Source organism: Dipodomys merriami, unplaced genomic scaffold, assembly GCF_024711535.1.
Source record: "Dipodomys merriami isolate MVZ:Mamm:240054 unplaced genomic scaffold, mDipMer1.0.p SCAF_998, whole genome shotgun sequence".
Classification (NCBI taxonomy): domain Eukaryota; kingdom Metazoa; phylum Chordata; class Mammalia; order Rodentia; family Heteromyidae; genus Dipodomys; species Dipodomys merriami.
Window position 1 is genome coordinate 153,876 of NW_027206621.1, and position 10,876 is coordinate 164,751.

Consider the following 10,876-nt stretch of genomic DNA (forward strand, 5'->3'; position numbering starts at 1 on the left):
CAATAATGATCTCACTGATATCAAGTGTTCTGATGCATGCTGGTTGCCAGGGGCCCATGCCTGTAATCCTAGCTACTCAGAAGGCTTAGATCTGAGGATTGTGGTTTGAAGCCATTTGGGATAAGAAAGTTTGCAAGCTTTTTATGTTTTACAGTTCAAGAATATTCTTATTTGACGCTAATTGTAACCCAAGGCAGTGCAATTGGATACCAAGCTGAAGAATATTAGAAAATACACAGACAAGTGTAGAGAAAAAGAACAAAATCAATGAGGACCCGGGGTACCAAGGCTCAATGGCACCTGGGCTCCAGGTCACACAAGCAATCATATTTATTTGAATTCACACTGGGAAGGTTACCATGGATACATGCAAAAATGAAGCATCAATATTACAATCAGAGCCACCACAGTGAGTAACACTGTTTCCCTTATTGTTTTGAGAAAGGAGACTTCTCTTTTATCCCCCAGGTTTCAAGGCCTTTAAAGCACTATGGAAGGGGCAATAGTTTAACCCTCTCCAGAGCTGTGTTTTAACCCTTCCATGGCCAGCTGTCACCTTTCAGAGTACTATTGAGGTGATGTTCAACCTCTCAAAACTTTTCTAGATTCAACAGCTCAGCTTGAGTCCAATACACCTATTAATATTAATAGCATGTATTACAAACACAGTAAAAAGAGAAAAATAATATTAGACATTTAAACAGAAATAACTGACTGCATTCTTTTATCCGGTACAAGAAATTTAGCACTGTTGTTTAAGTCTCTAATAACACTTTTTTAGATATAACTTCACGGCTTTCATAAAACCTCCTACATAGTCCTTAGAGTGTCTTTTTGACTCCCATTTTTATTTGTTACATTTGCATAGTAGTATAGTATATCATCTTTAAAATCATATCACCTCATAATTAAAGTTTATCTTGTAAGTAAGTACTTGTGAAACTCCAATAAAATATCACAATAGTTGGAAGTGGAGCTATGGCTTAAGAGCTATAGTGCAAGTCTTGAGCCAAAGAAGCTCAGGGCCCAAAGTTTAAGCCCTAGTTTCCACACATACACATCTCCCCATCCATCACCCAGACACACAATCAGATGATAATGTCTATCAAGTTCTTCCTTAGGATGATCTTGATGATGTCAGCAACTGTATCAAGTTTCTATCTCTCTTCCATGCATTTGTGGTAGTAGACAACAGAGTCGCTGCAGTATAACATGTGTCTAAGACTTGTCCATGAGCAAAAGCAGTTATGTAACATATCCATCACAATGTCCAGCTGTCTTGATAGTAGATCTGCCCATCTTGGGACTTGATGGGACCCATGTACTCTTCAACTGGCTTTCCCATCCTCTGTCCCAACTGCTTCAATGTTTCACCATCCACACCAAAGAGGCTTTCATTACCTCCCCCAAATTATCTGAATCCTGGATGCCTGAGATGTCGTGAAGACACTCTGTGGGTATTCCCCTCTCTGACAGGCCATTTTAACTCCTATGCTCTCCTCACAGATGTAGGCAATGGTCTCTGCGGGACTTCAGTGCCAGATCTTCGAGAGATTTAGTTTCATTGTTTCCATAAGCTCTGGGAAATCATGCAGTGAAGGGTCCAGTTTAGAAACATAGGGGTATACATACCTCCTCATTCTGGAGTTTTTCATGTATGTTCTCTTGGCCATTGAACAGAAGTGGGGTCTCTGAAAGGAAACTTGTATGGTGATCTGTCTGCTTTGGTCCATACAACATAGAAGCACTTTCCCATCCCTTCAATGATTTTGACAAGCTCCATGTGATTCATGCTGAACTGCTTTCAATGCTGTAACAATGTAGAGGTCACAACTTGATGTGTGGATAGCTGTCCATGCTTGATCCTGAGTTCCCTTGACACGCACGGACCAAAACTCCATGTTGGGAAAGTGAGAGCATTATTAGCTGGCTTATATCTGTGTAGTTTGAATGACACCAGTAGGCATTGAGGCCTCCTCTTCATGTCCAAGTACCCTCAGCATATTGATAAAGATTGACACACCATGGCAAGTCGTCACAAAAAAATTCTGACCTGGTCCTGGGCATTATCTCAAGCATCTCACCCACTTCTAGCAACTTCCCTTCTTTCATGGTCTTGCCAATTCTCCTCCTTGTGTTCTCAGGTAAAATAATGCTGTCAGTGAGTAAAGAGCAGAGGACAAGGAAGCAGGTATTCTAGAGAAAGTAAATACTGAAGCCTCTTCCATGGTGAGAAGATAATGAAACCTGCAACTATAGGATAGCGAAGGAGTTAAGATGGTTATGCACACATTTTGTGCACAAAAATTCCAGACCTAGTATGCCGTGTTCAGAGTTTCAGTCCATAATGGTCTGTAACAAAGGCATCACAGTTACAGATAAACCAAGTTCATAATGTCTTTTCTTCTTTTCTTCTGTGCCATTCTGGGGCTTGCACTCAGGAAATGGACACTATCCCTGAAGTTTATTTTTTCCCCTCAAGGCTACTACTTCACCACTGGAACCACAATTCTACTTCTAGTTTTTTGGACATAATTGGAAATAGAATTCGTACAGGCTTTCCTGCCCAAGTTGGCTTCAATCACTTATCCTCAACCTCATGAATAGCTAGGATTAGAAGATTGGCCATTGAGCATGGTAGCAACTCTCTTCCTTTTTAGTTCTTTTTCTTTGTTCCTTTTTTCCAGTTATGGGCCTGAATTCTAGGCTTGGGCACTGTCCCTCATCTCTTCAGCTGAAGGGTAGTCTCAACCACTTGAGCCACAGCGTGATTTCCAGCATTGTTTCTGCTTAAGTAGTAATGAGCAATTGAATCCAGGGCCTCATGCATGCAAGGCAAACACTCTACCACTGAGCCACCTTCCCAGCCCCATCTTTCCTTTTCTTAAAAAAATATTATTAGGAAGATGATGTTCAGAGGGATAACAGTTAAGTCAGTTAAACAGTTGTCAGGTAAAGAATCCATTTTTGGGGGACAATTACACCCCTTTCCTTTTTCTCAATTTATACCTCTCACTGTGGCTTTTTTGTGGTTAACTGGAGATAAGAATCTTGCAGACTTTGCTGCCTAGGGTGATTTTGAACCGTGATCCTCAGGTATCAGTCTGCTGATGAGTTAGGATTACAGGCTTGAATCTGAAAGACAAGATGACTGTTCTGAAGATTGTCCTATATTGGTTATAGGGCTGTGGGCCTGAATGGACTTATGCAGTTAATGCTAGGCAGACCAGTCATCTGGAAGCATGTGTCCCTTCTTAACCCTGATTGTCCCTCAGAACAGATAGGTGATGCTTTCAGAGCAAGAACCAGTTTGTACCAGCTCAACAGACGTCCTCACTATATATGTCTTATTCAACAACTATTGGGTTGCTTATATTATCAAGACATTTTCTTTCTTTTTTTTTTTTTTTTTTTTTTTGTCGGTCGTGGGGCTTGAACTCTGGGCTTGGGCGCTGTCCCTCAGCTCTTCAGCTCAAGGCGAGCGCTCTACCACTTGAGCTATAGCGCCACTTCCGGTTTTCTGGTGGTTTATTGGAGATAGGAGTCTCACGGTCTCTCCTGCCTGGGCTGGCTTTGAACCTCGATCCTCAGATCTCAGCCTCCTGAGTAGCTAGGATTACAGGCGTGAGCCACCAGCACCCGGCGACATTTTCTTTCTTAAGAACTTTTTTATTGTAAGATTGCAATAAATACAGATTCATCATGGTCTAGGAATACATGTCTGCTATCAGCTTTAATATCAAAGCCACATAGCTGTTCCAAATCATGTTTTATTGATCTTAAAGTAGTTCTTGAATATTAGTCTTTATTAGTAATGATATTATTAATGTAAGTATTAAAGTTCTTCAAACATATTTCTCTTATTAAATGAATCCTTACAGTAACATTGAAAGCATCTTCTGGAGCAGCATTGGAAAAGATACTTGGATAATACTAAGAATGAAGGATGAGAAGTGTGAAAAACAGAACTAAGAATTACCAGTGTGACTGGGAAACATCTTCTACAGAGCAGAATCCCAGATTTCTGGAAACATATCATGTGAGAACAGGGCTTCAAACAGTACATGTGACCACATGGGTGAGCCTCAGTGTTGCTACATAGATGTTATTCCTATATGAAAGTCTCATGTTCGATGGGCTTTCACAACCCCAGATTTATGAAAGTTTGTTGTCTTCTTTCCTTCAATATTACTTCATACTTTGCTATTGAGTGTAATTATTCTTTTAAAACATGAAAACTCAACACCATCTCTTGGACTGAGGCATTTACTGTCTCCCTATGAATAGATCTGTTATTTAAGAGGTTTCCTTGGGCTGGGTAGGTGGCTCAGTGGTGGAGCAATTGCTTTGCATGCTTGAGGCTCTGGGTTCGATTCCTCAGCACCACATAAGCAGAAAAAATGCCAGAAGTGGCACTATGGTTCAAGTGGTATAGTGCTAGCCTTGAGCTGAAGAGCTGAGGGACAGCATCCAGGCCCAGAGTTCAGGCCCCACGAACGGACAACCCCCCCAAAAAAAGAGGCTTCTTTACAGGTGCCAGTGCCTCCCTCCTTTAATACTAGCTTCTCAGGAGGCTGGGATCTGAAGGTCACAGTTGAAGCCTGCCTGGGTGGGAAAGTCCATCAGATTCTCATCTCTAATCAACTACCAAAAAAGCCAGAAGTGGAGCTGTGGCTGAGGTGGTAGAACACTCGGCTGGAGCAAAAACGCATAAGGATAGGCAGCACCCAGCCTGATCCTGAGCCCCAGACCCGCCTTCAGGCACACACACACACACACACACACACACACACACACACACACACACACACACAAACACACACACACACACACACACACACACACACACACAAGTGGCTTTCTGCCAGACATGTCATGTGGGCCCATGAAATGGTTGGAGACCCCTCTTCAAATGGACTTGCCCTTGTATTTACTCCAGTAATGTGGAAATTGACTTTCAGTCACCTATAGGTCCATTGGTTTAGGATTTGTACTTTGCATCCCACTTCCTCTGCTTGTTTTTTGAGGTGAGTCTTGTAGCTCAACACAGATGTCAATACACTTCAAGATACTGCTTACGGTCTCAAGGCCTGCATTCACACTACACATGGAAAAATAAAACATGACCTGAGAGCCTCTGCTTACTCTGAGGGCCAGCTATCCAAGCAACGGCAGCTTCCTATGAATGGCAAACTGGAATCCAGGCTCAGGTTGTTCACAACAGACAGATGTGAGTTGTGTAAGGCTTGAATTGTTCTAAGGAAAAGCAGAGAATGGAGGAAGGCAGAGGAACTGGGAAAAGACAATCTACCCTCCCATGTTTCCTTGCAGTTCCTGGTCCACATTATATCCTTTGCTAATTGCTCTGCTGTGTGTGTGTGTGTGTGTGTGTGTGTGTGTGTGTATGTGTGTGTGTGTGTGTGTGTGTTTGAGAGTGTCAGTGAATGTTTGCATGTGTACAGTGGTTCTGGGCCTTGAATTAAGGGGCTGGACACTGGGAAGGTAGGGTGAATATGAGCAAGTACATCATATGCGTGTGTGGAAGTAACTCCATCAAACCTCTGAGTGTGCAACTAGTATATACTAATAAAAGTGAATAAATGATTAAGCAATGCTCAAAATCCTCCATAAGCTATTTAGAGATAACTTTAAAAAAGGATCAGGAAGCATAGTTGGTAGGGGATATGAAAAATCTGTAGTTAAAACTGTGGGATCATTCAAGCAAGGTGCTGGTGGCTCATGCTTGTACTCGTAGATATTCAAGAGGCTGAGATCTAAGGATCATTATTTGAAACCTGACCAGGCTGAAAAGTAATCACACTCTATATAAGATATACTACTCAGAAAAAGCTCAAAGTGGCACTCTGAGGCTTAAGCAGTAGAGTGCCCAAATTCAAACCACAGGACTGGCAGAAAATAAAAGAAATAGTCCAAACTTAAGATGTCTAAGGAGTTTTAGACTAAATGTTGTATATAAACAAGTTACTATATTTTGGGGCTCATTTGTTGTTGTTGTTTTAAATATATTATGTATATTCTTCCCCCTATGATATATCCCCATTTGACTTTGAATTGACTTTGATACCGTGCACCTTGTATATACATTTTTCTAATTTGGGGAGGGGAACCAAAATAACAAATTGCTGAAACAAGGACACAGGATGACCCATTGCAACAATGATATCCATAGGACAGTATGGTAGAAATGAACTTTACAACATTGGGTAGGGAAGGGTGGAGGGGAAGGTAAGGGATAGTAGAAAAAAACAAGGGAAGGGGTAACAATGCTTGACTAGAAATGTACTCATTGCCTTATTCATGTATCTGTAGCATTTCTATAGAATCTTCACAATAAAATAAGATTTAGAAAATGAAAAATATCTAGTTACAGCTAAAGTACGAAAGGAAAAATCCGTTCATTCATTTGCCTGTGGCAACAGAAATTAGAAATACACAGTCAATAGATATTTATTGCAAATCCCACACGGATTCATGCCCATGGCTACTTCACCCTCCTTGTCTTCAGGGGAAAGTCAGGAGGAATCAGTACAAGCTTCCTATCCAATAGCAGTCTACTCAATTCCTGTACCAAGACTGCCATCTGTAGTACATCAGATGGAAAAAGTTAACATTCCGTCTAAAAGGGTCTCAAATGAGCCCTATAAACCATAGCATCCAACTGTCCTGATTTAACTCTTATTTCCTTTTCCAATCTACAAATACATATAAACTTGTGGAGGGCTCTACAGAGATGGACAAAGACTTATAAAACATATATTGTTTCACACCTGTAGAAAATTAAAACTAGACCCTTATAAAGCACACTGAACAAGAATCAACTCCAAAGGGATCAAAGACCTTAGAGCAAAAGCAGATACCATGAAAACATTACAGGAAGGAAAAGGAGAAACTCCAGGGCTCCTTGGCACTTGCCAAAAGTTTCTTAATAAAGACCCAGACACACATAAAATCAAAGAAAGGTTGGACAAATGAGATTGCATGAAACTGCAGACCGTCTGCACGACAAAGGACATAGCTATCAAGATCAAGAGAAAGCCCAAGGATTTGGAGAAGATCTTCACTAGGCTTACAATGGACAAGGATCTCATATCTAACATATAATTAGACCTCAAATAATTAAACCCTCCAAAAACAAATCCTCAAAGAAAAACTGCCCGATAAATAAGTGGGCTAAAGACTTAAAGAAAAAGGTCTGAAGAGGAAATAGGAATGGCCAATAGATACATGAAGAAATGATCAAATTCTTTAGCCATAAAAGAAATGAAAATCAAGACAACGTTGAGATTCCACCTCACCCAAGTTTGAATGGCTATAATCAACAAATTTAATAATAACTGATGCTGGAGGGGATGTGCTTAAAGGGAACGTCCTGCATTGTTGGGGGGAGTGTAAACTTGTTCAACCACTTTGGAAGGCAGCAAAACCATGTTTATTGCAGCATTATTTAGCAAAACTAAGATATGGAACCAACCAGATGCCCCTCAGTATATGAATGGATCAAGAAAATATACACAATGGAATTCTATGCCTCCATCAGAAAGAATTAGGCAGGTACCTGAGGAGCAGCCGGGATGCTGCTGATCAGAGCCGCTTGAGGCTAGGGCTGCACCTTCTCTGCCCTAATAGGCATCCTACTCTTGCAGGATTAGTGCAGCTGCTGACATACGAGGTTATGTTGGAGAAAATGTCAAGTTGAGATGTACCTTCAAGTCATCTTCATATGTCACTGACAAACTGACCATAGACTGTAAGTACCGTCCTCCCAGCAGCAGTTGCACAAAATCTATTTTTCACTATCAGTCTTTCCATTACCCAACCACAGCAGGCACTTTTCTGGATCAGATCTCCTGGGATGGAAATGTATACAAAGGGGATGCATCCATAAGCATAAGCAACCCTAACCTGATGGACAATAGGACATTCAGCTGTGCTGTGAAGAATCTCCCAGATGTGCACCATGACATCCCCCTGACGGAACTAACAATCACAGAAAGGGGTTTTGGTACCATGCTGTCCTCTGTGGCCCTTCTTTCTATTCTTGTTTTCATTCCCTCAGCAGTAGTTATTGTTCTGCTGCTTGTGAGAATATCAAAGAAGGCTGCAGGGATGAAAAAGCGGAGGGCTATAAGAAGAATTCTTGGAGTTCCAGGAAGATAGCAGAGGAGAAAGTGGAGGTTAAACAACTCTCGCATAAAAAGCAGTTTTAGTGTTCCAGTGAACAGTCCTAAGTCAGAGAATCACAAGTGTGCCATCACAGTACAGAGAGTTAGACCAGAGAGGGAAAATCCTGGCAAGGAGACAGATCTGAGCACTTGCCAGTAATCGCGGCTGTGGCTTTGGCTGCAGCGGTGGCAGCCGTAGCCGCCATACCTGCAACACAGAGAGTCCGGGACGAAAGAGCCAGATTCGGCAGGTGAGCAAATTCTATTCAACACCAGCAAGAACCGACAAGGAGCAATCATCTTCATCCGGCAGTTAGCAGACCAGAGACAACCCAGGAACCAAGACTCGGCGTGAGTAGAAGCCTGACGTCCTCACTCCTTCTCAGAGAGAAGAGGAGGGAAGACACCTCTCATCCCCCACTACCAGAGATCTCCATCTTTGATACTGACAAGGGCCTGGCTGAGCTGCTAGCTCCAACTCAGGCCTTGGAAGAAAACTAGAGTCATTTAGGAGCTCACAAGGACCTAACCTGATGTGCCAGACTCAGCTCAACCCAGGGAAAAGTCACCCAGCTCAGGCTGTCAGACCCAGGAGTGGCTTTCTTCACTAGGAAACAGAGCGACAGGCTGTCCATCCCTTTAGCAGACTCTACAATCAATTGAAATTCAGTAAACATAAATCCTGAGAATGGCTCCAGGCTGGGCTCTGTGAGTGTCTCAGGAGCTAACCCTTCAGGGAAAATCTACTTTTTACTGAAAGGCCTCCACTCTACCCAGAACCTAGCCTCATCACAGCATCTCCAAAGTAGAGGAAACAGCCATCTCCCTCTTGTGATACTCAAAACAGATTTCCCTCCCATTGAACTATACTGGGAGGAGGATCACAAAATCCTGGGTAAAGCAGAGCATTTTTGTGCCTTCTCAAACAAACTGACTTAAGAAACCAACCAAGCCACAGGAAAATCAAACACCACAAGTAGACCAGAGACTCCAACAAGAGGCTAGTAATGGACACAAGGGAAATACAGGACTTTCCTAACCCTGCCCAAAAAATCAAAGAATTTTTTTTTTTTACCTTTCATAAATTTTTTTTCTAAAACTTCTTTTAATTTTTACTTTTAAAAAATTGTTTTCTAGTAACATTTTTTTCTCCCTCTTATAATTTTTATTTTAGGGGTATATGTGTGTGTGCATGTTTTCTTTCTTTTTTTTGCTTTTTAAAAAAAATATTTTTTTTTGTTTAGCTCTACTGAACTTTTAATCTTTTTTTCTTCCTCATTCTTTTCACCTTTTCTTCTCTTTCATTCTTCTTTGTGAGACTTAATTGCTGTTCTGCACATCCTCAGATTACCCGTAGTCGATTATTAGACCTTATCCCCCACAGAGTACACAATTAATCAAGAAATATATTAATCAATTCAAAACCTCTTAGACTTACATTCTTTAATAGCAGTACTAACTCTTTATACCTATATAATATTTTAATTATTTTTATTGTTAAGTTTTTCACGTCTCCTTCATATCCCTCCGCTTCTCTAATTATATCCTCATTCTTTTTGTATTGTCTGATATATTTATTCATTCATTTCAGTAATCAATAGCACCAGATAGTTAGTTTAAATATATGAGTGCCATTTTACCCAATCACAGTTTTTCCTCTTGAAATGGAATTAATCATGGAAAAATAGTCATGTCCTCTTCTGTGAGAAACCTGAGACCTTTTATACCCCAGCTTAAGAATATAAAACAATAAAAATCACACATAATTTTTTCCTCTCTAAGAAGACCAAAAGCCAGGAATGTGCTTTTTATAAGACAGTGAGATGAACAAAACATTATGTCAAAAAACAAACTTTACAACTTTGGCCATTGGGGGAGTGAGATGGGAAGGGAGGGAGGGGGAAAGGATGGGAAGGTGAAACAAAGGAGGAGGCAACAATGCTTGATAAGAAATGTATTCATTACCTTGCCCAGGTAATTGTAACTCTTCTGTATGGTATTTTCACAATAAAAGAAGAAAAAGAGAAGAAAAGGCAAAACAAAAAAAGCAGTGACACTTGTCAGTTCCTTGTGGAGTGGTAATTCCCAAGGCCACCATTTATAAGGAACAGTGGTTTCATATAGATGGGCTGAAGATGTCACACAGCTAAGACTATTCCCATGAAGAGATTATGTAGACACTATCTATTTTTTTTTGGGGGGGGGTCCGGTCTTGGGGCCTGAACTCTGGGCCTCGTCGCTGTCCCTCAGCTCTTCAGCTCAAGGCTAGCGCTCTACCTCTTGAGCCACAGTGCCACTACCGGCTTTTTTCTTTTTGCTTATGTGGTGCTAAGGAATCAAACCCAGGGCCTCAGGCATACAAGGCAAGCGCTCTACCACTGAGCCACCTTCCCAGCCCCCTGTAGACACTATCTTTATTGCACCTTTTCCCATGGTCTTACTCTTCCCAACTCTTTTGTTGTTGTTTTAACAGAACATCACTATTTCCATTTCAACCATCCACCAAATCTCCTTTAACACGCTGAGTATTTATTTTAGAGAAATAAAGCTTTAAGAAAAATTAATATGATTTCCAAAAAGCATGAAAGACACGAGCTAAGTTAAGAAGTTGTCAAATCAGACAGGGAAGATTGAGAAGATTGAGTAAGCACTTAGCTTGGTTTCCTAACCATGACAAAATCTTTAGACTCAGT

At 41.1% G+C, this 10,876-nt stretch overlaps 1 pseudogene; it reads left to right on the forward strand.

Moving 5' to 3' along the window:
- Positions 1 to 3,946: 3,946 nt before the first annotated feature.
- On the forward strand, positions 3,947 to 8,178 carry LOC138822183 (myelin protein zero-like protein 3; annotated as a pseudogene).
- Positions 8,179 to 10,876: the final 2,698 nt, after the last annotated feature.